Raw genomic sequence first — 24389 nt, 5'->3', positions numbered from 1 at the left:
GAGCCGAGCCCTCGGTCCTGTGGCGTGAGGAGCAGGACACACCTGCTTCAGCTTCAGCTTGAGACACTGTGTTCAGCAGGCCCACAGCACTGTGGCCCCGGCATATGCCCAGGATGGGCAATGCTTGCTTTTTCGGTCACTCGAGAGAACAACTTGTCCTTTTTCTGACCTGGCAGACGAGGCAGTGAGGAAGATATGACCTGGCAATCCCGAAGGCCAGGGACAAGAGCGGGGCTGGACAGACCATGGGATTCCTAAAACCAGAGAGTTCCGCCGCGCCCGGGAGCAGAGGAGGCGCCTGAGACCCTGACAGATGAGGGGCCTGACCCAGGTCTCAAGGGCACTGTTTCTCCTGTCGGTGATAGGGGTTTAGCATGTCCGAAACGGTGTAGCAAATTTAAATAATGACAATGAAAGTGCTGATAATGATGACAAATCATCATAAGAGAGGCTGGCGTTGCTAAGGGCTTCTATCTGCCTGGCAGGAGGGGAGAGCTGTGCACACGCTCGCCCGTCCAGCCCTGGGAAGGGGTGAGGAGGGGTCAGAATTTGAAGCCAAGTCCAAAGGCACAGGATCCAGGCACCCCCCACGGTGTGGGGGGCCTGGCTCGAGCTAGGGACATGCAGAATCTCCCACACGACTCCGAGAAAAGCAACCTGCCTGAGAAACCCTAGAGCCCACGTCAGGGAGGAGAGAGATTTTCCACTCCCCAAGATGAAAGCCCAGCGATTGAAAGACTCAGTCTTCGGTTAAAAAAAAAAATACTAAAAAATTTAAAAAATAACTTTAAAAAATACACAGGTACTTATACTTGTATAGTATCTGAGACTTTCACCCAAGGCTGTGTTTTGTGATTCTCCATCACCCCCATGTAGCTGGCAGAAAGCTTATTTTCTACAAAAGGAGACGGAGGCCCAAGGAATTAAGTAACTTGGCAAAGAAACACCAGTGGCAAGAACGCACGCCTTCTGCCACTGAGCCTGTCCCCACGATAGGAACCCACGCTGTGTCCCAGGCCCTTCCTCCCGTGGGCACGCCACCAATCAGCTGCATGTGGAGGGGGTGGAGGCCCCTGGGGCGGCAAGGCCAGCGGGGTGGGGGGCTGGGGTGGGGAGGGGCACTGTGGGGCAGGAAGGGGGTTTTTTTTTTAACCATGCCCGACTGGCTTGTTTTATTGGAGAAGGGCACGTGGAAGTTAACAACGTGGAGACAGCTGGGACCCGAGGTCGGGAAGAGCACCTTCCCCTCCCCACACATGCCCACTGCCCCAAATAAAAAATAACCAACTATGGGAGAGCAGCTGAGACAGCGACTGAGGGCGGGGAAGGGGACATGGAACCCGAGGGCGGCGGAAGAGACCATGCGTGTGCTGGGAGTGCCCAAAGGCAGCGACGGTGCGAGTAACGGGGGGACGGGTCTGTGCCCCACACGGGTCTGTATAAATATAGAGAGGCCGTTCGTGGTCCCCTGCTCTCCCCTCTGCTCCACGTGGCTCGCAGCGGTCCCAGCTCCTCTTTCCACAGGAGGGCGAAGGGAAGGGGATGACGAGCAAGTCATCACCGAATCGCGATCAGACCCACGTCCATCAGCTTCTGGATCTTCTGTGCTATTACAGGATTCTTTAAGTGTTCGCTGAGTGCCTGGGGGTCCTTCTGCATCTGCTCCAGGATGAGCCGCATGGCGGGATCACTCATGATCTGCTGCACCTCGGGGTCGGCCACAGCCCGTCGCTTCACGTCCTCAGGGCTGTCATGCCGATTGTACTGAGCCATCATGCAGCGCTGGTAGCCGTCTGCTGCCTCCTTACAGTTGGAGTCCAGGTCTAACGCCTTCTGGTAGACGTCCATGGCTTTCGTGTGGGGCAGGAGGCCTGCAGGTGGATCATGGCCCCATCAACAGGGAAAGGACCCTCTACCTCGTTCCCTGCTGGCTTCCTGGCCCGGAGTCAGCAAGGAAAACACTCACGGGGATGAATGAACTGCTAGAGACAGGCCCGCAGGGAGGTAAGCCAGCGGCATCAGAGAGTAAATGATATCCAACAATGTGGGTCATACTACACGACATTTTATGGACACTTACAATTGAACATTTGTCCGTCTCCGTTATGAGCTGTGCTTTGCATATTTGGGGGCCAAAATTTTAAGGTGTCGAACATTTTGGGCACACTCCCTGTCAGGAAGGCTCTGGGCCTCTGCTGATGAATAAGGTCCCTCCCCGCCTTCCCTGGGGGAGGTAGCAGGAGGCCAGAGTCGGCCAGACAGCAGGAACCGGACCCACTCCGGCAATAAAGAGCTGTGTGACCTTGGGGGAAGCCTCCTTGGAGCCTCAGTTTCCCCATCTGTCAAAGCAGGCAGTGGCTGGCCTCTGTCTGAACAGGGAGTGGGTGGGGGTCGAGTCCAGTCATAGAACTTTTCTCTGGCAAAGGCCCTGGCCGCGGGGAGGCTTTCTGCAAAGGATGGCATCGTGCATACACACGACAGGGGCCTCCCCTCAGAACACGCGGGAGGCGCGTCTACACGGTCCACACGCCCCTCTCCCCGGCCCCGGTGTGGGTGCTTCCCCTTCATGCCGCACAAACCCCAGGCTCTGTGTGAGCAGCAGCACAAGTCATGGGACAGGAGTGAATCCAGGTGGCAGCAAAAGGAACCGATGTCTATGAGCATCTACTACATGCCGGGCGCCGTGCAGGCTTCTTGTCACTTGAAGCAACAGGACAGCCCATTTCTGGGCGGGGAGTCGCTCTACCCAAAGCCACACTGAGCTGAGCACCGTCCTGGCTGCTTCGACCCCAGGCCTCACGGGCAAACGGGATGCCTCAAGCGGCCTCTCTCTCAAGGATGGGCGACAAATAGTGACAGGCAAAGTGGCCTGGTGGGGTCAGCCCCACCCAGGACAACAGGTGAGCCAGCGCGAACGAGCTGGGCGAAGGCTTCCCCCCGGGGTTCTGGGCGCCTCTTCACGAGAGGAGGTTTGGACCATTCGTCTTCTCGCCTCCCTTCCGGCCCGGTGGTTTCCAGATCCGCAAACCCCGAGGCTCTAGAGGCGCAGCCCCTGGCCCGGCTGGCAAAGGGGGGCTTGGGAGAGGCCCTGGGTAGTGCCCCCCATTGGTACCAGGTTCCCGGTTAGAACTCAAGGACGGGGGAGGGGGTGACCTGGTGATCCGAGGCTCCAACTCCCAGGAGACCCGGTGGTAAGGAGGAGGTGAGGAAGGAGATGTTTTTCTCGTACGCAACGTAATCGTGCCTTACAACTGGGCCGCCAGTCCCACACCCCTTGGGGAGGATGAACCCAAGAACCGGGGTTGATGACAAGCTCAAAGGGGAGGAAAGTCATTCCGGAAGGACAAGGCAAGGAGGCAGGACCCGCTGTTGTGTTCAAGAGACACTGAAACTATCCCACCCAGGGGCTGGGAAAAGCCACACGCTCAGGGGAGTGATGATGCAGCTGTCCCCGATCAGAGGGACAAGGCCAAACGGGCCAGCGCTTCCGGGGTCAAGATCCTGGCCAAGGGCATGAACCCCACAGGGGACTCATCTCCACCAGAACACCGGCACAGAAATCAAACTGAGCCATCCATGGGGTGGGCGGGTGGGTCACGAGTCTAAGTACCAGACGGCACAGGCTCTGGAGAGGACGGATGGGAGCCTGAGTCCAGCTCTGCCATTGACGAGCCATGTTAGCCCCGGGCAAGTTCCTTCATCTCTTGGAACCTCAGTTTCTGACCCTGTGAAATGGGGACATAATTGCGTAACTTGAAGACATTGTTGAAAGGGCTAAGAGCACAAAGCCTATGTAAGGCATGGCGTCGATCCCATCACAGGCGTCAGTAAGTATTTGTTGGCGGTATGGACGCATGGAAAGAAGCAACAACAGAAAGATATTAACAGCTGCCGCCACCAGAGTGTCCTCGCTGCCACTTAATTCAGACCAGCGCCGCTTCCTCTAATTCTTTCGAGCTAAGAGCAGGCATCTCAGCTCGCAAGCCAGAGTCTGAACGAATGCCTTGAGTGTTTTGACACAGACAAGGCCAAAGTTTACTTGTTGGTTTTCGTAAACCTTGCTGAATCCTCGGTTTCTTCCGAGGGTCACAGATTTCTTCCCCCCCCCCAACTCCAAAACCACACAAGTAGCACAAATACCCCGGACAGCTCTCCCTACACACACACAGACTGCAACGAAGCCTAGACCTTGTGCAAGGAACAAAGGCATCTACCCCACAGTGGCAGAGAGGGGAGCCGATGCAGAGGGTCACGGACCCTGGAAGCCAGGACGTGGGTTCGCCAAGCACGACTCTAAGCCCAGGGAGGGCAGGCGACATGAGGCAGGGTCTTATCAGCTCTTGAGGAGGAGAGAGACCCTGGCACACAGCTGACCGCCAGACACCCCAGGAGCTGGTCCCTGGGTGCAGGTTCCTGGGCCAGGTAACTCACAGGTGAGCGAGCTTCATTGAAGACGATGCAAGATTATATGGGGCCTTTCCCTTTTTTTTTTTAATTTTTATTTATTTCTAGGAGAGAGAGAGAGACAGCGTGAGCAGGGGAGGGCCAGAGAGAGAGGGAGACACAGATTCTGAAATAGGCTCCAGGCTCTGAGCTGGCAGTCAGCACAGAGCCCGACACGGGGCTCGAACCCACGAACCATGAGATCATGACCTAAGCGAAAGTCAGACGCTTAACCAACTAAGCCACCCAGGTGCCCCGGGCCTTTTCCTTTTTTAGTGGGAAGGAGGCAGCTAGCGGGCAGGCAGCCATGGGAAGCCCAGGGTCAGAGGGATGAAAGAAGGAGGGAAAAGACCTCCTGACATTGACATGAGCCCTCTTCCCGCCTCTTCTCTTTGGAACGGGGCCCCCGTTGGGGGAACCATCCTGATGTGAACCAAGCCCTGGCCCTTGAGAGCTTAACGCCGGGACTGCTGGCCCGAAGCCACGTGCTGTAAATGACACAGACTGCAGCGGGGCCCCACGTGGACTTGAGTGCACAGGGAGAAGGATGAGGGGGACCGGAAGCAGTCACACCTGCATATGAGCCCGTGGAGCTGCTCCATTTTTCTTTCCATTTTTCTCCCCAGATTGGCTCTCTGTGAGTACAGCTGAAGTGAGTTCCCTATTCTGTTATTTGTCCTTGTTTTCTGGGCGAAATATAAATGACCAGTTAAACAGGGGGACAGACAAAACCCGGACGCTGGCCGACCAGCTTCCAAATAAGAGAACAGTATTGACTAGCCACCTTCTCAGTTCCATCTAAAAATCATGACAATAAAAATAAGCTCTTGGAGGGCCGTCTGGGTGGCTCAGTCGGTTGAGCACCTGCCTCTTGATTTCGGCTCAGGTCACAATCTCACAATTCGTGGGCTCAAGGCCCACGTTGGGCTCTGCACTGACGTCACAGAGCCTGCCTAGGATTTTCTCTCCCTCTCTCTCTGCCCCTCCACCGCTTGTGCTCTCTTTCTCTCTCCTCTCTCTTTCTCAAATAAACCTTTAAAAAAATAAATAAAAATAATACCAATAAAAATCAGCTCTTGGAGGTATTATGGACTGAATCCTAGCCAGGTGAGAAACAGAACCAGGACTCCCTGTGGGCATGGCACGTCACAGTTTGCCAGGTATTTGTGGGCACATGATGGCACTTGCCCCCACCGTTCCATGAGCCAGGTGGGCAGGGATATGTGTCCTCACCGCTACGAGACGGAACTCGGGACTCAGAAACGGTTAGTGACCTGCCCAAGGGCACACAGCTGGCGAGGGTGAGGCAGAGACTCTAATATAGGAGCTCAGGCTCTAAACTGGGAGCTTTCTCTACACTGCCTTTCCCGTCCCAAGGAAAATCCTTCTTGGGAACCTTGCTATCTCTGAATTGGCAGCGCTGAATACCTGTGCCTAGTGACAGGCTGAAAGCATAGACCAGAGGGGATCAGAGAGGAAGGAAAGGGGGACACAGCTGATACCCAGCATATCTGAGATGAAACTTCCACCACAGATCATGGCTCTGGAGGCCCTGGCAAATTTCGGCGCTCTCTATTTTTAGAGCCACGTCCCTACAAACTTTTGTTTCCCCAGGTCATTTTTTTTCATGTCTTTCCTTTCTTCTGAACGGTTCCATAATCCTTGGGCTGTTTTGTCATCCCAGTGAGTTGCTGTGGAAATGATTACTGAGGTTATAGACAAAGGACTGTGACCTCGGTGGGGGAGAGGCAGACAAAACCCAGTCACCAAACCAGATTTCACATGCGTCACAGCGGACCAGACCAGGGCACCCAGTTCTGCAGCCTCCTCCCTCTTCGATTTGCTCCTCTGCCCAGGGAGAGTCAGAGAACTCCAGCACCAGCTTCCTAGACCTTCCCTGATGGAGCAAAAGGTACCAGGGTCTGTAAACCCAACCCACAGTTTATCCAAGAACCATTTGCTTTTGGCTGTGGAACTGAATCTCCATAGAACACACACGCACACATACGCGCGTGCGCACACTCTTAACGCAGCCCTCGGTCTCTCCCAGCCTCATCCACACCTGCAGCCTGAGGCCTCAAAAGCCCATAGACCTCCATCATTCATCTTCCCAGTAGAGTTGGTCTCTCCCAATTCCCCAAACCCTTGCAAAGTCCTCTCTAAGGGGTGCTATCGGCATTGTGGATGAGATAGTTCTTGGTTGTATAGGAATATCCCATGCCGGGGCGCCTGGGTGGCTTAGTCGGTTAAGCGTCCGACTTTCGCTTAGGTCATGATCTCGTGGTTCGTGGGTTCGAGCCCCGCGTCGGGCTCTGTGCTGACTGCCAGCTCAGAGCCTGGAGCCTGTTTCAGTCTGTGACTCCCTCTCTCTCTGACCCTCCCCTGCTCACGCTGTCTCTCTCTGTCTCTCTCCTAGAAATAAATAAAAATATTTAAAAAAAAAAAAGGAATATCCCATGCCTAGCATCCCGGACCCTCGGCAGAGAGATGTCAGTGGTGGCCTCTCTGGTCATGGTGACACGCAAAATACCCTCGTACATTTCCAGACATCCCCTACTGGGCGCTAGCCCCCTCAGAAGGCCTGCCCAGTGGTGTATGTTCAGGTGTATCTCTAACACACACACACACACACACACGCACACACACTCTCACCGCTCCTTGAAAGCAGGGGCCGTGTCTTACTCACTTCCACCACCACTGAGCCCCCAGGCCTGTGTCACCCCTGCAGACTGTATCACAAACTAGGCAGGTCCTCCCTCGAGCAGTGTCTGTCTCCATAGAAATGACAAACATAAATAACCACAGTACAAAGTGGGATGAGACCAAAGAGGCCACAGGACTCGGCTGAAGGAACACCGCGCCAGGTGTCTGGGGTCCTGGGTTTGAGTCCCACCTTCGCACGTGACTCTGGACTTCTCCGAGCCTCCCTATTGGCATCTGTAAAACGCAACGTTGATCTTCGAATTTCCTTCCAGCTAAAATATTTTAAGTGCTCAAACTGAGAGCCAAAGAGGATGGACAGGGGGACCCGGGGTGTCCCAGAGGGGCGCATTTGCTGGGTTGATGTCCATAAACAGTTGATGCCTTGGTGGGCTGTGCTCCTCGCGGCCAGGCCTCCCCGAGGCTCGGCAAGTACCTTCTGAGGAGGGATCAGCAACAAGGCACCAGCCGAAGAAGAGGCACCGGTGGCTGAGAGCTGGCTGTGGCCTCCACACAAGGAGGGCAGTTCCTGACCTATTTCTTGCTCCCGCTCTCCTCTGAGCCCAGGGCAGAGCCTGTGAGAAGGAGCCCCACGGGACTCACCGGGGGACTCACCTGCCCGGCACAACCGGTCCTATTCTCTCCATGACCTCACAGCCTGAGCTCCTGATGGGAAAGCCCACGGCTGGGGGCTGGGGAGTGGCCCACTCCCCAATCCCCAGCAAACCCTTCCTTCCAGCTCCATGGATGTCAAAAGGGCCCCTGAAAACAATGGTGAAGATTCGACTTTGAAACATGCAAGTGATTCAGAATGGACGAAACCACAGATGAAACCCAGCCTCGGGACATGGCCCCAGACGTTTCCAAAGTCACTTCCAAATACTACAATGAAAACAGCTTTTGAAATGTGGCCTCATGGCGAATCCCAGAGAAATAAGAACACAGAGTTCTTTGCCTTCTAACAAATCTCCGCCCTTTTCTGGCATAAAACACATAGAAAACAGCACCAGGGCCCTTGATCTCCAGTACCGTGCTAGCGGGGGCTCGGGTCAGCCGCAAGTCCCCCTGCACACAGTGTCGCAGCGCTGAGGCCCCCGGCTGCCCTTCCGGACTCTGCGCCCCCATTTCCACCTCCCCAGTCCACCCTTACCTGGAGACACACTTTCTCGCACTACCTCAGTTGTATTTAACCCACTGCGACAAGGTCGTGTCCCAGCATCTGACAGAGCCAGTTGATAAGAACAACTATGATAATCCCCCGAGGTTGACGACGACGACGATGATGATGCCATTTTAAGGAAAGACCACCACTGACGGGTACACCAAACACGGCCTGAGCGCCCTCGGCCAGCGCAGCGCAGCGCAGGGATTCGGGGCTCTCACAGTCGCCTTTCCTTCCAGGACGTCCAGAGGCCAAGGAAGCCTCAACCTGGGGCCTGGGAGTCAAGGACGCCGGAGGGAAAGCTCCGCGGGTCACGTGCTCTCCCTGAAGTGCGCTCGGCCCCGCTGACGTAACTATTCGAGAATTTAAAAGTCCCCAACTCGGAGGAAATGCAGTGCAGTTTTACGGCTAATCCACGCGCCGCCGTGGCCCGCCGGGGTGACCCCGCGCGACCGGGTGGCACCGCTCGAACTCTGGAGGAGCCCCCGCGGGGGTAGCGCGGAGCCGGGTCACCCCCGGCGGGCGCTGACCCGGGTCCGGGACCCCAGCTGCAAGCGGGGACTCCACCTATGGGCGGGGACCGCGGCCCCGGGCACGGACCCCAGCAGCGGGCGGGGACCCCCAGCTCGCGCGAGGAGCCGGCCACGCGCGCGCACTCCAACCGCGGGCGGAGACCTTGACCCTGGGCGGGGACCCCGGCCGCGGGCGCGCACCCCGAGCGGTCTCAGCGACGGAGCGAGCCTCCCGGGCACACGCCCGGGACCCGCCGGCCGCCCCGCAGACACACTCCGCTGCCAGCAGGGGCCACAAATGCGTGCTTCGCCTCTTTCCTGCCCTCAGCCAGTGCCTCTCGCGGAAAAGATGAGCGAGCTGCGGCCAGCACTTCCAGCACGCCTTTGTCTGGCGGCCAAGGTCCTGGGGACGCCCGTCTCCTCCCTGACCCCGGGCGCCCGCCGCCCTCCCGCCCGTGGCCGCGGCGCACTTACCCGCCCCGGGGCGATCGCGGATGGCTCGCGCGGAGTGTCGCCTGCCTTTGGGGACGCGACTGCCAAAGAGCCCCGAGCGGCTGAGTTTCCCGAGCCGAGCGGCGGCGCGCGGAGTCCTCACGGCCGGGTCCGGCGACGCAAACTTTCCCGGGGCAACGGCGCGGGGCGGGCGCGGGGGCGGCGCGGCCCCCCGAGGGTCGGGCAAAGTTGCAGCACAAAAGGCCAATGACTGGGAGCGCGGCGGCGGCCGGGCCAGGCTCCTCCCCCAGCTCGCGGCGCTCCGAGCGGCCCGCGCGCGGCCAGCTGCTCGCGCAGGGCGCCCGCCGCGCTCTCCTCCCGGGCCAGGAATGCGCGGGGCCGGCGGCGGCGCGCCCAGGAGCCCCGGGGCCCGGGCGGCCGCAGAGCGCGCCGGGGACGGGCGCAGGCGGCGGGGCCGCGGCTCCCGGGCGCACCGCAGACTACTTCCAGGAGCCTTTGAGTCATGACCACTTGTTACGGGTCTGAGTTTTTCCACGGCGCTTTCCACTACGCCTGGCAAGGCGGGGAAGGCACCGTGCGAAGTGCCTGAGGCCAAGGGCAGGCCCTGCCTGTGTCCCAGCTCTGCGACCGGCACACAGCTTGGGAGCGGGGAGCAGGCCCCAGAAAAAAGAAGGTGGGGGTGAAATGGTGCCTCTCTTGTTCCTTGGAGCCAAATTCTGGCTTTTCTTTCTTCATCTGCGGAGACCTAACTCTGCTGGACCGCAGATGTTTAGAGTGCACTGTGCTCTACAGTTTGCAAAACTTGATGTGCCTTCTCCTGGGCTGTTGCCCTCTGAAGCAGGCAGAGACCAAACCCAAGCCGCTTCCTGATACCATATTTCCAGGGAGTGTGTGTTTCTATTTGCGACTTGTTGGTTGTAACTTTTTCCCTTCTCGGGCCTCAGATCAACTGCTGTGCTAACATTGACGTCATATCCAGAAGTGGTGCTTACCTGCCTGTACCACCCTGAAGGATCGCGCTTCCTTCTGGCTATTTCTGCAGCGAGGCAGAAAGAAGCAAAAGAACTACGAAGCGTCTGCGGCTATATGTGGATGCCAGACTTCCTATTTTAAGTTTGGTTTCAAGAAAGCATTGCTATATTTTATATGCAGGGACCAAAGGGCAGGAGACTCACAAATGACTCAATGCTCCCTTTCCTCCTCTTAAAGAAACAGACTCCCAAGGCTTGATGGCCCGAAATGAGAATTCCATGTAGGAGAAAGAAATACACTTTTATTACCTTCCACCAAAAAAAAAAAAAAAAAAAAAAATTTAAACAGCATGTGTCTAAGAGCTACATTTCTTTCTTTTATAAAAAATGTTTATTTATTTTTAAGAGAAAGACTGAGTGCGAGTGGGGGAGGGGCAGAGAGAGAGGAGACACAGAATCTGAATCAGGCTCCAGGCTCTGAGCGGTCAGCACAGAACCCGATGTGGGGCTCGAACTCGTAGACTGTGAGATCATGACCTGAGCCGAAATCTGCTCTTTAACTGACTGAGCCAGCCAGGCGCCCCTAAGAGCTACATTTCTGATGAAAATTTACATAGATTCCTTGTTCCCGGTGCCCAGGTGACTCAGTCTGTTCAGTGCCTGACTCTTGTTTTTGGCTCAGGTCATGATCTCACAGTTTGTGGGATGAGCCCCTAGAGGGGTTCTAGACTGACAGTGCGGAGCCTGCTTGGGATCCTCTCTGTCCCTCTCTCTCTCTCTCTCTCTCTGCTCCTCTGCTCACACTCTCTCTTTCAAAATAAATAAACAAACAAAATTTTAAATCGATTCCTTGTTCACAATGAGTATTAATGTACCCATTTCAGAAATGTGATAACCGAGACCAAAATAGGCTAATTTGTTTAAATGTACCATCAACTATTGGAAAAGTGGGAACTGTAATGCCCAGTCTTCTGTGTCCTTGTGGCCTAATTCCAGGCCATACCCATTTATGGTAAAACAAATAAACAAAAAACCCCACTCTCTACCTTGTTAAGCTCAAGCATTCCAACTAGGCAAAGAGCTAAAATGAATTTGAGGTGCCATCCCTTCCACATGAAACCCAGTGGATGCAGATCTTTCATGACAAAGGAAGATACCACTGGGCTTCGAAACCCACTGGTGTGGTCAGCCAGATGATGTCCCCGCACTGAGGATGTCCACATCTTAATTCCCACGGTCTACGAATATATAACTTTACATGGCAAAGGGGAATTAAGATTGTAGATGAAATTAAGGCTGCTAATCAGCTGACCTTAAAATAGAGGAGATTATCCTAGATTATCCAGGTGAACCCCAAATAATCACAAGAGTCCTTGGAAGTGAAGGAGGGGAGAGAAGAGAGGTCAGGGAAAGGGGGTAGCACGTGAAGACGCCGTGCTAGCTCTGAAGGGCACCACAAGCCAACAAATGTGGCTGCAGAGAAGCCAGGGAATGGATTTTTCCCTAGGACTTCCAGAAAGGAACAACACCCCTACAGACACTGTGACCTGAGTCTGGTAAGACCCATGTCAGATGTTTTACCTGCAGAAGTATAAGGAAATAAACTTGTATTGCCTTAAGCCACTGATTTGGTGGCAATTTATTACAATGGCAACAGGAAACCGAATCAGTAGGGATCTGCTTATTACTGTGATTTACCCTTTGTTGAAGGATTTTATGAAAGTATCTTGGATGCTAGGAATGTTTCTAGAGTCTGAGATCACTCACTGCAGGAGATCAGTCTGGCTGAGCAAGGCTTGTCCCCAGCCCTTTTCCAAGGCATCTCCACGCTCAAACAGTGCCATGGTATTGGGCGGCCAGCAGCCAGAGCCATGGTCCAGTGTAGGACAGACTCATTAGAAGATGAAGTTAAGGAGCGCTTGGGTGGCTCAGTCGGTTGAGTACCTGGCTCCTGATTTTAGCTCAGGCTATGACCTCATGGTCGTGAGCTTGAGCCCCATGTCAGGCTTGGTACTGACAGCATGGAGCCTGCTTGGGATTCTCTCTCTCTCTCTTTCTCTCTCTCTCTCTCTCCCTCCTTCTCTCTTTGCCCCTCTTCCACTCTCTTGCACTCTCTCTCTCTCAAAATAAATAAATACATATTTTAAAAAAGAAGAAGATTAAGTCAAGAGCTCCCGACATCACAGGAGATTGAGATTCAAATCCCGCTACCTGACAGAGATACATCCACACTGGAAACTCTCAGCCAACCCACACAGCTCTGGTCCCAGCCACAGCCAGACATGCCGGCCAGCTCCTAAAGCTGACGCTATAGTGAACGCGCAATGCCCGTCTCCTCCTGCCCACCGCTGGTACCGAGGACAGATGCATGCTTGTGCCTTTGGGCTTAGGATACCTGGGACCTATAGAAAAAGAGGGAATCCCATGCGGGAAGCACGTGCCTTAGTAATTGCATCCGAGACTGAATCTTTACATCCTAAGGATTTCTTGGGTCTGAGTACAAGGCCGAGGCCTCCGCAGAAATGCTGCCTGAGTGAGTGTTTCCAGCACGGTTTCAGCTGCTGTAGTACAACAGCTGTCAATCTGTCTTCTCCTAGGGTTTCTGGACTTACCTTAACGTCTGCCCAGGAGGCACCCATAGCACCTATAACCACAGCTGTTCCACTTTTCTCGGTTATATCTTTGGGTTCCACACAAGATTTTGTTCAGAGAAAAGGTTCATTCGGAGAGGAGTTGGGGAGGGAGTGGACACAATGTGCAAACACTGCTTTACAGAAAAGAACACTGCTATTGAATCCTGGCATCCAACCTGAGTTCTAAGAAGGAGAGTGACACACCCAAGGTCAAAGGCTGCACCGTGACAGGGCAGGTATCTGAAAGGAGATTTTTTTTTTAAATGTAAGTAGAGAGGACAGTATAATGAACCCTCTGTATATAACCCACTTTCGATATTATCAATTGATGGCCATTTCTGTTTTGTTCACATGCTCACTTCCCCGTTGCTACCGAGATTATTTTTGAACCAAATCCTAGATATCAACATTGCGTCACTTAATATTTCGGTTTGAATATCCAAAAGGCAAGGACTGGGAAGAGAATTTTTGAAGCCTAACTCTTGATTCCTTTTGCCCTCTCAGCCTCCCAGCAAAAGGATCAGCATTGCCAAGGGATCGTCTACAATCTGTAAATGAGATCACCACTGCTACCAAGCCTATCGTCTGAAACTCAGTGCCCATAAGACTCAAGTGCCCATAAGACTCACTGAGTGATGGTTAAAATGCTCCCAGAGACTCTGGTTCAGCAGATCACGAAAGGGGGGCTCAAGAATGTGCATGTTTACAGGGGTGCCTGGGTGGCTCAGTCCGTTAAGCGTCCGACTTTGGCCCAGGTCATGATCTCACAGTTCGAGGGTTCGAGCTCTGCGTCGGGCTCTGTGCTGACAGCTCAGAGCCTGGAGCCTGTCTTCAGAATCTGTGTCTCTCTCTCTCACCCTCCCCTGCTCAGGCTGTCTCTCTCTCTCTCTCTCTCTCTCTCTCTCAGAAATATATAAAACATTTTTAAAAATTAAAAAAAAAAGAATGTGCATGTTAGCAAGCATATTCTGGGTGGACACACTTTCCAAGCCACATGTCAAGAAACTCTGAAGCAAAGTTCTGCAGCACGGAGCACTGGTTGTCTCCAAAACTGCTGTCTCCTCTCCCTTATTTACTTACTTGCTTACATTCAAGTAATTCATGTAGGTGTGGTCATGTGACACACCCTCGGCCAGTGAGACAGAAAGGGAAGTCAGCTGGGCTTAGGGAGACATTGTCCTCAGTCTTTAGAGAAGACACAAGGTGGCATATCTCCCGTACAGACGTCCCCCTGCCTCTCGACATTGTCTCGAAGTCACCAAGCTTGGTATTGCCGCGGCCAGCTTGAACAATGACCAGGACATCAGCCCACAGGCCGCATGTGGGTAGGAGGGGAGATGAAATGTACTAATGAATTACTCGACCTTAACCGTGCCCTTGCTTCTGGATTACCTGCAGGCGAGAGGATGGACCTATTACTGTTGAGGGTTGCTTGTATTGGGCCATCCATTACTTGCAGCCAGAAGCTTCCTGAAGACACTGTCAACCTCGGTGATGTTGACAAGTGCTCATTTAGTAGATACCAAACCTAAGGCTGCAGAAAGGGATGAAAACCCATAAAGCAAATGAAAGATCACTTGCTAAGGGAGCCTCTGGACTACAAAAGGCAAATGAGTGCCTGGGACATGCCCCCAGCCCTGTCCACTAAAGAAGGGTCTGCTACCTGTTTGTAGTTTCCTTTAATATTCTGTCGTGGCAACGGTATTTTGCTGTGGCTGAGCCACGTGAATGTGGGAGGCCAGGCTGGAAGCCTGTGCCCAAACTTGCCTGACCCAAAAATACCTAATAAAATGGTCCCTGAGCATCTGCAATCACTGTCCCAAGTGCCCATGGGAGATAAAAATGTATAAGACAGGACCCTGCCTGGAAAGACAGCCTCATGCTAGAGAGGCAAGAAGCAGGGGTGTAGAACCAGGAGTACCAGCAGACACCGGGTGCTGCTGGCATTTGTGCCGGAAGAACGAGATGGTACAGTATGTATATTAGAAGTGTTTTTTTAGGGGCATCTGGCTGGGTCAGTTGGAAGAGCATACAACTCTTGATCTCGGGGTCATGAGCTCAAGCCCCACGTCGGGTGGAGAGATTACTTAAGTAACTGTAACTGCAGTTATTTCAGTAGACTGAAAGGCACCTCCATTCTATCCCAGGACTTGCTTCTGCCCCACCAGACCAGGCGCCCCTCCCTGGACAGCCAATGCCACAGTCGAATACGTGGAGAAATCTGGGAAATAAGGCCAGATGCTAGAAATATGCAGGGCTGGCTGGTTAACTGGTGGGGAGAACGTGATATCTCCCTGCACAAAGAAGGCACTAGCTCTTTGCTGGGGGTGTAAGTCTAAATGGAAGTTCATGTATCTGACTTGTTGATGGGCACCCAAGTGGAAGTTCAGGAACACGGGGCCCCTGAATGTTTCCTCATAGAATAACAGGGCCTCTGGTCAGGGCACCCTGACGGTGTAAGCTTTTATACACTCAAGGAGTTTCGTGCAGTCTGTCAAAATCACTTTTGAGTTTCTGCTATGTTGGGGCCCTGTGCAAAGGCAGGTGCCTCATGGGCTCTGTGCTCTTAAGGTCAGACTAGGGAATGGCTACTACATGGTAGAGGCAAAAAGGGAACATTTCATCAGCCCTGCAAGAGGTACAGGGAGATTTTCCAGAAGAAGGAATACCTAAGGTGAGCTGTAGAGTATAAAAGGTGTTACCATTTTAAGATTTCTTCTCTTAGGACATTTTAATAGCTATGCATTTAAAGCATATTACGAAAGGGGCACCTGGGTGGCTCAGTCGGTTGAGCATCCAACTTCGGCTCAGGTCATGATCTCACGGTTCGTGGGTTCGAGCCCCACGTCGGGCTCTGTGCTGACAGCTAGCTCAGAGTCTGGAGCCTGCTTCAGATTCTGTGTCTCCCTCTCTCTCTGACCCTCCCCTGCTCACACACTCTCTCTCTCTCTCAGAAATAAATTAAAAAAAAAAACATTAAAAAAAATAAAGCATATTACGAAAGAAACATAAATAGCACGCGAAACCCATAACTTCACAGACATTACCCAGGACCAAACAAGGTAGTGCACTGAAATACAAATGAAGTAGTAGAAAGAGAAATAATAAGTAGATAATGGTACAAGGGTCTATAGATAAGGTAAAGGTCTTCAAGGTGGCACACCACTATGTGACATTGCTGAGACGTTGAGCTAAGAAAAGAAGGGAAGTGGACAGGAGAAGGGACGTAGAATGTTCTAGGCAGTGAGAATTAAATCTATTCTTGAGTCTACCTAGGAACGTTTTATGATAGCGAAGTCTATGAGGAACTCACTCAATAAAGATTTCTTGAGCACCTTCAATGGGTTAGGTCCTCCTAGGTGCTGGTAGACAGGTGTGGACAGAAATGACAAATTCCCTGCCTCCCAGAGAATGGGCTGGGGACCACCTACATCAATTACCAAATGAAAGGCAAAGACGATTAGAGCCTGGAGCTGTTTTAATCTTCTAATGCCTGTGTGCTGTCTCTTGGACCAGAGTGTGGTCTCCTTGCAGGCAGAAAACATAGTGTCCCCCAGTGCTGCCAGGCACGGGCTCTGTCCCTGCTGTGCTGACTGTCAGCCCAGGGCTCATCCCTGACACCTTTCTCTTCTCCTGCCAGAAGAGTCCCCTCCCCCGGGACCAGCATCCCTCAGCCCTTCCACCTAGGACCTCACTGCACCTTAAGGTCCTTTTTCCACAGCAGGACAGATCTCAAGGCTTCCCCTGACCACCAGGACCTGACCCAAAAAGCATGCTCACCTAATGGGTGATCCCGTCAGCTGGCAGCTGGGAAAGGTGGCTAAATATGCCCCACATGACGGAGGCTTGCCCTCCGCCTTCCCCACTCAGCAATCAGATAAAGGAAACCATAAAGGCAACTGAGAAACTTTTTTTAAAGGACCACTATAATATTAGCTAACATTTGTGAGCATTTGCTACCCAGCTGGCACTCTGCTAAGTGGCTTTCGTCTCTTCTCTCGCTTAATCCTCGTATGGATCTTTGTGTGGCTGTTGTCCTTAGCGGACAAAGGAGGAAATGGACTGGGGGTGTCTTACCCTAGCTGGCACCCGGCAGAACCACGTTCACACACAGGCTGTGTCTGCAAACCCAAACCCCTAACCAGTCCACACTGACAAAGAGCTAAGCTTCAAGTTATTATTATTTTTTTTAATTTATTTTTGAGAGAGAGAGAGAGAGACAGAGAGAGACAGAGTGCGACCGGGCAAGAGACAGAGAGAGAGAAAGACACAGAAGCTGAAGCAGGGTCCAGGCTCTGAGCTGTCAGCACAGAGCCCCATGCGGGGCTCGAACCCATGAACCGTGAGATCATGACCTGAGTCAAAATCAGCTGCTCAACCAACCGAGCCACCCAGCCAGGCACCACTAAGTTACGTGTATATGCTCTGAACCCGTCAGCAGAAAATATGCCCTGAGGAACCCAGGACCAGTGCCTGGCTCTACCCTGTGAGTTTAGCCCTCATGCTAATAAAATAAGATGTACTTCACTAGTAAACTCTGAAGAAGTTCTGTTGTTGTTGTTGTTGTTGTTGTTATTTGTTAGTTTTTTCTAGAAGGAATCACTACCTTGGGCTCCTCAGAGAAGTCCTCGCATTCCACAAAGGGCTGTCCAAGAGGCGAGGTACATTCCTGAACTGCAACCCATCAAAACTTAGCTGTATGGGCGGAGAGAAATATTTGTAGGCGGAATTCAGGCCTTCAAAGAATTCGGCCGTTACCTCCGCCCGTGCTATGATGAAATGTCAGCCTGAACTCAAAATACATGCAGGAAATGTATGGGGGCCACTTTCCACATGACTCCTTGGCCTCATCCAGAATTTCTAGACAGGGCCTTGGAATTTTCCTTGAGTGCACAGACTGCCTGAACGTGTGCTCAGCTCAACCCGCATTTGAACTTGGCTTTGTCCTAATTTTATGTAAGTCACTGCCTAAATGGGAAGGAGAGCTGGGCCTTCTGGACTGTCTTCCTGGGCAGAAAAATAATCTTCTGCAGGAGTCAGAGCCCAGTATTGGTGTGACCTCAGCATAATGGTTAAAAAATAAAACATTTGAGGGGCGCCTGGGTGGCTTAGTCGGTTAAGCGTCCGACTTTCGCTTGGGTCATGATCTCGCAGTTCGTGGGTTTGAGCCCCGCGTCGGGCTCTGTTCTGACAGCTCAGAGCCTGGAACCTGCTTCAGCTTCTGTGTCTTTCTCTCTCTCTGTCACTTGCCCGGTCGCACTCTGTCTCTCTCTGTCTCTCTCTCTCTCTCAAAAATAAGCTGACTGCCAGCTCAGAGCCTGAAGCCTGTTTCAGAGTCTGTGACTCCTTCTCTCTCTGACCCTCCCCTGCTCACGCTGTCTCTCTCTCTCTCCTAGAAATAAATAAAAAATAATAATAATAATAAAAAAATAAAATATTTGATGAACAGCTGCAGTGTTCTGAGGGTCCGGAGGGCTGGGGGAGGGGGGTGATTTACAGGGTGCAGTTCAGTCTACACAATGGTAATGATCACCCAGATGTCTCATGTCCCCGCCAGACAAAATCAGCTTCTGAAGCCCGAGTCTCTGATGTGTCTCTATATTCCTTAGACCAGCTCAAATCTTCTCGAACTTTGCTACACAGTAGAATCACCCAGGGAACTCTCAAAGTGCCCTGTACCCAGCTCACACCCCTGTATCGATTACATCAGAAACCCTGGGAGCCGCAGCCAAGCATCAATATTTCTTACAGCTCACTAGGAGATTTCCGTGCACAACCAAGATTGAAGATAGTGCCCTAGATCCTTGCCACTCACCCGGTGGTCCATGAACTTAGCAGCGTCTTGAACTCTGATGTGTGGACGAGTCACCCAGCGCCTTCTGTGATGCTGATTCTGACTCAGCAGACCTGGGGTAGGACCTGAGAGGCTTTGCATGTGTAACAGGCTCCCATGTGATGCTGAGGCTACGAGTACAGGAAGCCATATTGGGGACGGCCCAGCCCTGGAGTGGTGGCTCTCCTGGGGCAGCCTTGTCCACCAGGGGACCTTTGGAAGCAGCTGGGGACATTTTCGATTGTCATGACTTGGAAGATGTTACCGGTGTCTAGTCCTGCTTGAACATCCTACTGAGTGTGGGACAGCCCTCGGCAGCAACCACCCAGGCCCCAGGGCCGACGGTGCCAGAGGATGAGAACCCTGCTCTGTCTCCTAGCACAAGACCTCTCGGCAGGAGGCCCTCGGCTGGAGGGAGGGAATACATGAGTGAGCGAATGGCGTATCACCACAGTGATTTGGGACCACTGTGGTCACCAGATAGCTTTCAAGGGATGTATCAAACAGACATACCATCTACCTGCTGGACACGATACAATCAACTACAAACATCTGTTGAGGGCCTACTATACGCAGCCTACTGTGCTAAAAAAATAGATCAGGTCCACACCCTGTCCTCAGAGGGCTTGCCCTTAAAAGGCGACAAACATGCCTTGAGCGCTTGCCTGTCCCAGCCTTGAGCAAGCCCTTCCCACGCACTATCCCACTGAATCCTTGAGAGGTGGGAACTAGCCTTATACCCATTTTGTAGATGAAGAAACTAAAGTTTCACATGATTATGCAACCTGATTGAGTCCCTAAGTAAATAAGTGACAGATTTGAACCCAGATCTGTCCGGCTCAGACACCCAAGCCCTTCTGTAAAGGATGAAATCCTATATGACAAACCGTAATGCATTTGTCTCTGTCTTAAAATTGTGGTCAGACTACAGAAAAGACTGTTGATACTTGGGTAGGCGGGAGGGAGGGGCTAGGAGGGAGGGCTAAAAGAGCTTCACAAGCATCACATTTGCCTGAGCCTCTGTGGTCTTGAACAAGAAGGTGGTCCCTACGGGGCTGACGAGGAGGGGGAGGGGCAAGGCAGGCAGAGGTCACCCTGGCACAGGACAAGGGATCGAGATTCCGCTCTGTATCTCTCAGCCTCGCTCAAGTTCCTGCCTCGAACCTGTAAAGTCTGGGTCTGCCTCTGTATTTCCACCTTTATCCACATTTTTATGTCAAAGGAAAAGAGATTTAGAAGAGAAGGCAGAGAATACCCTTCCCTGGACGTAGGAGCGGGGGAAGGAGCGGGAAAGTGTCACCACCTCCCACCCTCCGGTCGGTCAGAGCTGCCAAACCCAGAATGCAAGGGGAGTTCCCGCAAAGCAAAACGTGCTCCCTTGGGGGGGGCCATCTCTACAAAATAACTGCTCTCCGCCAAAGATAAAATATGACCCAAAAAAGAGGTATAAACATCAATTCAACACGGAGCCTGGTGGTTTCTAACGGACAAGCTTCCCCTCTTTGTGCAAAAACACAACTAAACCCTGCAATGATCATCAAGAGGGTTTTACCTCCCAAGACCTCATGGCCCAACTGTTTGTAAAGAAAACTTGTAGAGAAACCACTCTGAGGGTTTTCTAGTAAACTGCTCACACAGTCAGCCAGAAGGAGACGAAACTCAGGTTTCAACAGAACTTTCTCTAGCGCTCTCGTCCGAGACTGCCCAATCGCAGCGAATTGGAGAATCTGTGGGGATTCCTCCAACTAGCTTTTCACAGCGGGTTTCCCGCAATCTTCCCGCAAAGGCCACCGGCCACAAGCAAAGGGAAGCCAGAGCCAGCATGACACACAGGCTGCAGCTGATTTTTGTGAGAAAAAGCAGGAGTAAGCTGGCATATGTTCTTTTCTCAGACGTGGTCCGGGGACAAGATCACGTTCAGCCACTTCCACCCCTTTGCAGAAAACAGTCTGTAACATCAGCTGGTACCAGGCTCAGCTGGGTGGCTTGCCGCCCTCGGCAAAGGCGATGCCTACTCACCACAGTGCCAGGGGGTTTGTCGGAAAGAGCATGGTCTTGAGGCCAGAGGAACTGCATTCAATACGAGTTGGACCAGTGGCCCCCTGACGAGCTGTGCATCCTCAGGGAAATCACACACCTTCTCTGGGTATTAAGCTTCTCAACTGTAAAATGAGGAGGCTGGGGGCGCCTGGGTGGCTTAGTCAGTTGGGCGTCCGACTTTCGCTTGGGTCATGATCTCGCGGTTCGTGGGTTCGAGCCCCGCGTCAGGCTCTGTGCTGACTGCCAGCTCAGAGCCTGGAGCCTGTTTCAGTCTGTGACTTCCTCTCTCTCTGACCCTCCCCTGCTCACGCTGTCTCTCTCTGTCTCTCCTAGAAATAAATAAAACATTAAAAAAAAATTTAAAAAAAAAAAAATGAGGAGGCTGAAGGTCCTGCAGTCCTTCTGGTGGTGATATTTCGTGACTATGAATCCCTGAGCCAGGCGTGAGGTGGTCCCGTCTCAAAGGCTGAGCACGCCTGCCACCATGCTTCAGAAACCAGAGGACCTGGCTTCACAGGTGGCCCGGAAAGGCCGTCTGGCCTAGAGCTGAGACCTCACGCCCAGGCTGGGTACTCTCTCCTTCCCCCGCCCCCACCCCCCTCCCTGGAATTCTCACTTTCTGCCAACTCCGGCCATGCATGTTCAAATACCAGGTGCTCGGTCGCTTGCCGGCAAGGGTCTCCTCCTGTAGTCATTGTGCTACGGCGTCTGGCAGTTAGGCAAGGACGGACCGCCCCACCCCTTCCTCTAGGAGGTTTGGGCTGGGCCAGCAGCTAAAACGTCCTGCCAAAGTGGTCGGGCAATCTGTCCCATAAGACGTGCTCGGAGCTGGTGCAGCCCCGGCCGGGCTCACCCACACAGGCGCTCCCTCCCTCCCGCAAATGTTAGGTTTCAACCTCTTTGCAGCCACTCTTGGCAAGAGAGGTTAACCCCAAAGCCCTAGTTCCCCACGCAAGGAATGCATTCCGCATGTGTGCCGAATGGCTTGACCTTGCATCAAATATAATGTTGCCACATTGAAGCCACCGGGGTAGGGAGGCTGGTGGCTGAAGGAGGGGAGGAATCTTTAGAGGGTAGTGATGTAGTCTAAGGAATCCAAGGCAGATGGAAATGAACTTCAGCAAATTTCTGCTAGTCCATGTGTCAATGCACCAGTGTTTGCAAGTAACCTGCCTTAGTAATAGTATTATCATCGGGTGCCTGGGTGGCTTGGTCTGTTAAGTGTCCAACTCAGGCTCAGGTCATGATCTTTTGGGTTCGTGGGTTCCAGCCCTGCGTCGGGCTCTGCATTGACAGCTCAGAGCCTAGAGCCTGCTTTGGGTTCTGTGTCTCCCTCTCTCTCTGCCCCTCCTCCACTATGCCCGCATGTACGCACTCTCTCTCTCTCCTAAAAATAGACATTAAAAAAATAATAGTATTATAATCATTCAAATTCTGATGGTAATAATAATGATAGTACTAATAAAAACAATTACCCCTGATATTTAAGTGCTTACTGCATGCCAGGCAGGAACTCTGCTAAGCTCTTTACACATATAATTTTTATGTAGTCTCCATAATAGCTCCATGTGAGAAAGCCTAGCATCATACACACTTTACAGGCAAGGAAACTGAGGCTCAGAGTGGCTAAGGAAATTGCTTTGAGGCTAATGGCAGAACCCGAATTGAGACCCAGCATCTGCTGTTAAGTCCTGCCTGACCCAATCTTCTAGGACAGGAAGCCTCCAAATCACTTGATAGCCAGTTGGGTTGAATTATTCAGCAAGTGCTTATGGAGTTCCCACTGTATGCCACGCAGAGTATCAGGTGCTGAATAACCAAGAGCTTTGTCTGCAAGGCTCACGTTCCCAAAGAAACAAGATGGTGACTTATTCCCATGGCCACAGGCCAAGACCCACCCCCCCGCCACGCCGAGACAACCACTGACATGTATCCAAGCAAAGCACCCCTACACAGAGAATTCAGAATCATAACCCAACTCCTGATCCCGTGCTGGAGGAGGGGGGAGGAGGGAGAGACCCCTGGAGAAGCCCTAGTGAGGAGACAGGCGCTGGTGAATAACCAGACCCCTCCAGGGCGTGTGAGCACTGAGCTAGGAGTCAGCAAACCTCATGCATTGCTCACCTGCAGCGGGTCAACCCAACTACCAATTTACCCCAACCCTCCTTCCAACGGCAGAGCCTGCCTGCACGCTCAGCTCTGCTCTGACACAAGAGATCTTGGCTTCCTTTCCACGCACCCGGCCTCGGTGCACGTTTGCTGGGTGAGCCAGTCATGGGGATGGAGCTGTCTGTGGGGTTCCCTGCACTGCAGGGACCTTGTTCATGGGTCTCTAAGAGCCCACAGGCCCCAGCTCTATACTAGTCATAGCTACCAGCTATTGAAAGCTGGCGTTGTGCAGAGGACTCTGTGTCTTGCTTCCTGGAATCCCCATTTAAATGCCCCTTTAAGTCCCAGGAGACATCAGTGGCCCTGTTTACCTGTGAAGATGCAGAGGCTGGGCGCAGTCACAAGACCAACCATCTGGGCCCTGACGGTAAAGATCTGTATTTGAATTCAGGTGGCCTAACGGGCCCCCACCCTCTGGTCTGATTTCATCTTCAGCCTCACTTCCGGCCCCTCTTCCTCTGGCCCTCCTGGCTTGTCTGGGGCAGCTTGGGGGGTGCCCTACTTTCCTGCTTGCCCAGGATAGGGGCTCCTGGCCTGAAAACTCACCCCTGACCTGAGTCTGCTGTGCACTGTGGTCCTTTGCAAAAGGAAAGGCCATTAAAAGTATCAGTACCCAGACCTGTGCCAGCGGCTTCCCTGGAAACAGAAACACTTTCACAGTCAGTGTGTGAATCAGCAGGCTGCTAAAATATTTAACGCCAGGGCGACTTTGCAGGCCGTGAGAAGAAAGGGGGGGCTGAGCTGCAGTCGGCTGGGGCCCTGCTGACCCCCCACACCCATGGGAAATCTCCCCCACCCCACCAGCTTCTCAGACCAAGGACGATGCAGAGATGCAAATGGAAGACCCATCTCTGCTCTGAACCCATTTCTGCTCCCTCGCAGGTGTGGCCAGTGGGGATGCGTGGGCAGGGAGGCTTCTAGATTAAGCGCCACTGTTTAGACTGGGTTACCTGAGGCCCCCTCACCAGGCTGGGGAGTGAAGTGACACTGGCTAAGCCAAGGCTGGCCCAGCGGCAAACCTCCTTGGCTTCGGGACTGAGACGCCTTCTGCTGATCGGTGTTGCTGGGCAGTTATTTTGTGACAATGGCCTGGTCTCAGCTCCATAGACAGAGCCACCTGCCTTTCCCACTTCAGAGCCCAGGGCAGCAAGAAGGAAACTAATGCTCGCTCACCTCCACCAGGCACCTGCCACCAAGCAGGGTTTCACACACAGAACCCCATGGAATCCCCACCGGCTCTGATGGTGACAATTCATCTCTTCTGTACACAGGAAGAAACTATGTCTGAGAGTCGGGCTGTCCCACACAGAAGCCCCTGGCTCCTCTTGGCTCTTCCCAACTTCAATTTTAAATAATCAAAGCTCAGGACAGTTCACCATTCAATTCCTCAGTGGCCCTGAACCACGTTGCCCTGAAACTGATCCGCGGTTTTCAAGTGACTTGATTTCAGGTGCTCGGTAGCCACAGGTAGCT

General features: G+C 53.0%; 1 protein-coding gene across 8 annotated transcripts in view; it reads right to left on the bottom strand.

The window, feature by feature from the left end:
- Window positions 1–24389, bottom strand: part of TACC2 (transforming acidic coiled-coil containing protein 2) — a 202951-nt gene that overhangs the window by 119486 nt on the left and 59076 nt on the right. Inside the window, exon 1 of one of the 8 annotated variants that reach the window (XM_039250487.1) lies at window positions 9292–9390. The exons of the other annotated variants lie outside the window; for them this stretch is intronic. The gene's annotated coding sequence lies outside the window, so the exon portion shown is untranslated. Of the gene's footprint in view, window positions 1–9291; window positions 9391–24389 lie in introns of those variants that run through there. 8 annotated transcript variants of the gene reach the window in all.

This window comes from Hyaena hyaena, unplaced genomic scaffold (genome assembly GCF_003009895.1).
Source record: "Hyaena hyaena isolate Hyena2069 unplaced genomic scaffold, ASM300989v1 scaffold_367, whole genome shotgun sequence".
In the NCBI taxonomy this organism is placed as follows: domain Eukaryota; kingdom Metazoa; phylum Chordata; class Mammalia; order Carnivora; family Hyaenidae; genus Hyaena; species Hyaena hyaena.
The sequence above is the reverse complement of the archived record's forward strand: the minus strand, read 5'-3'. Positions and strand labels throughout refer to the sequence as shown.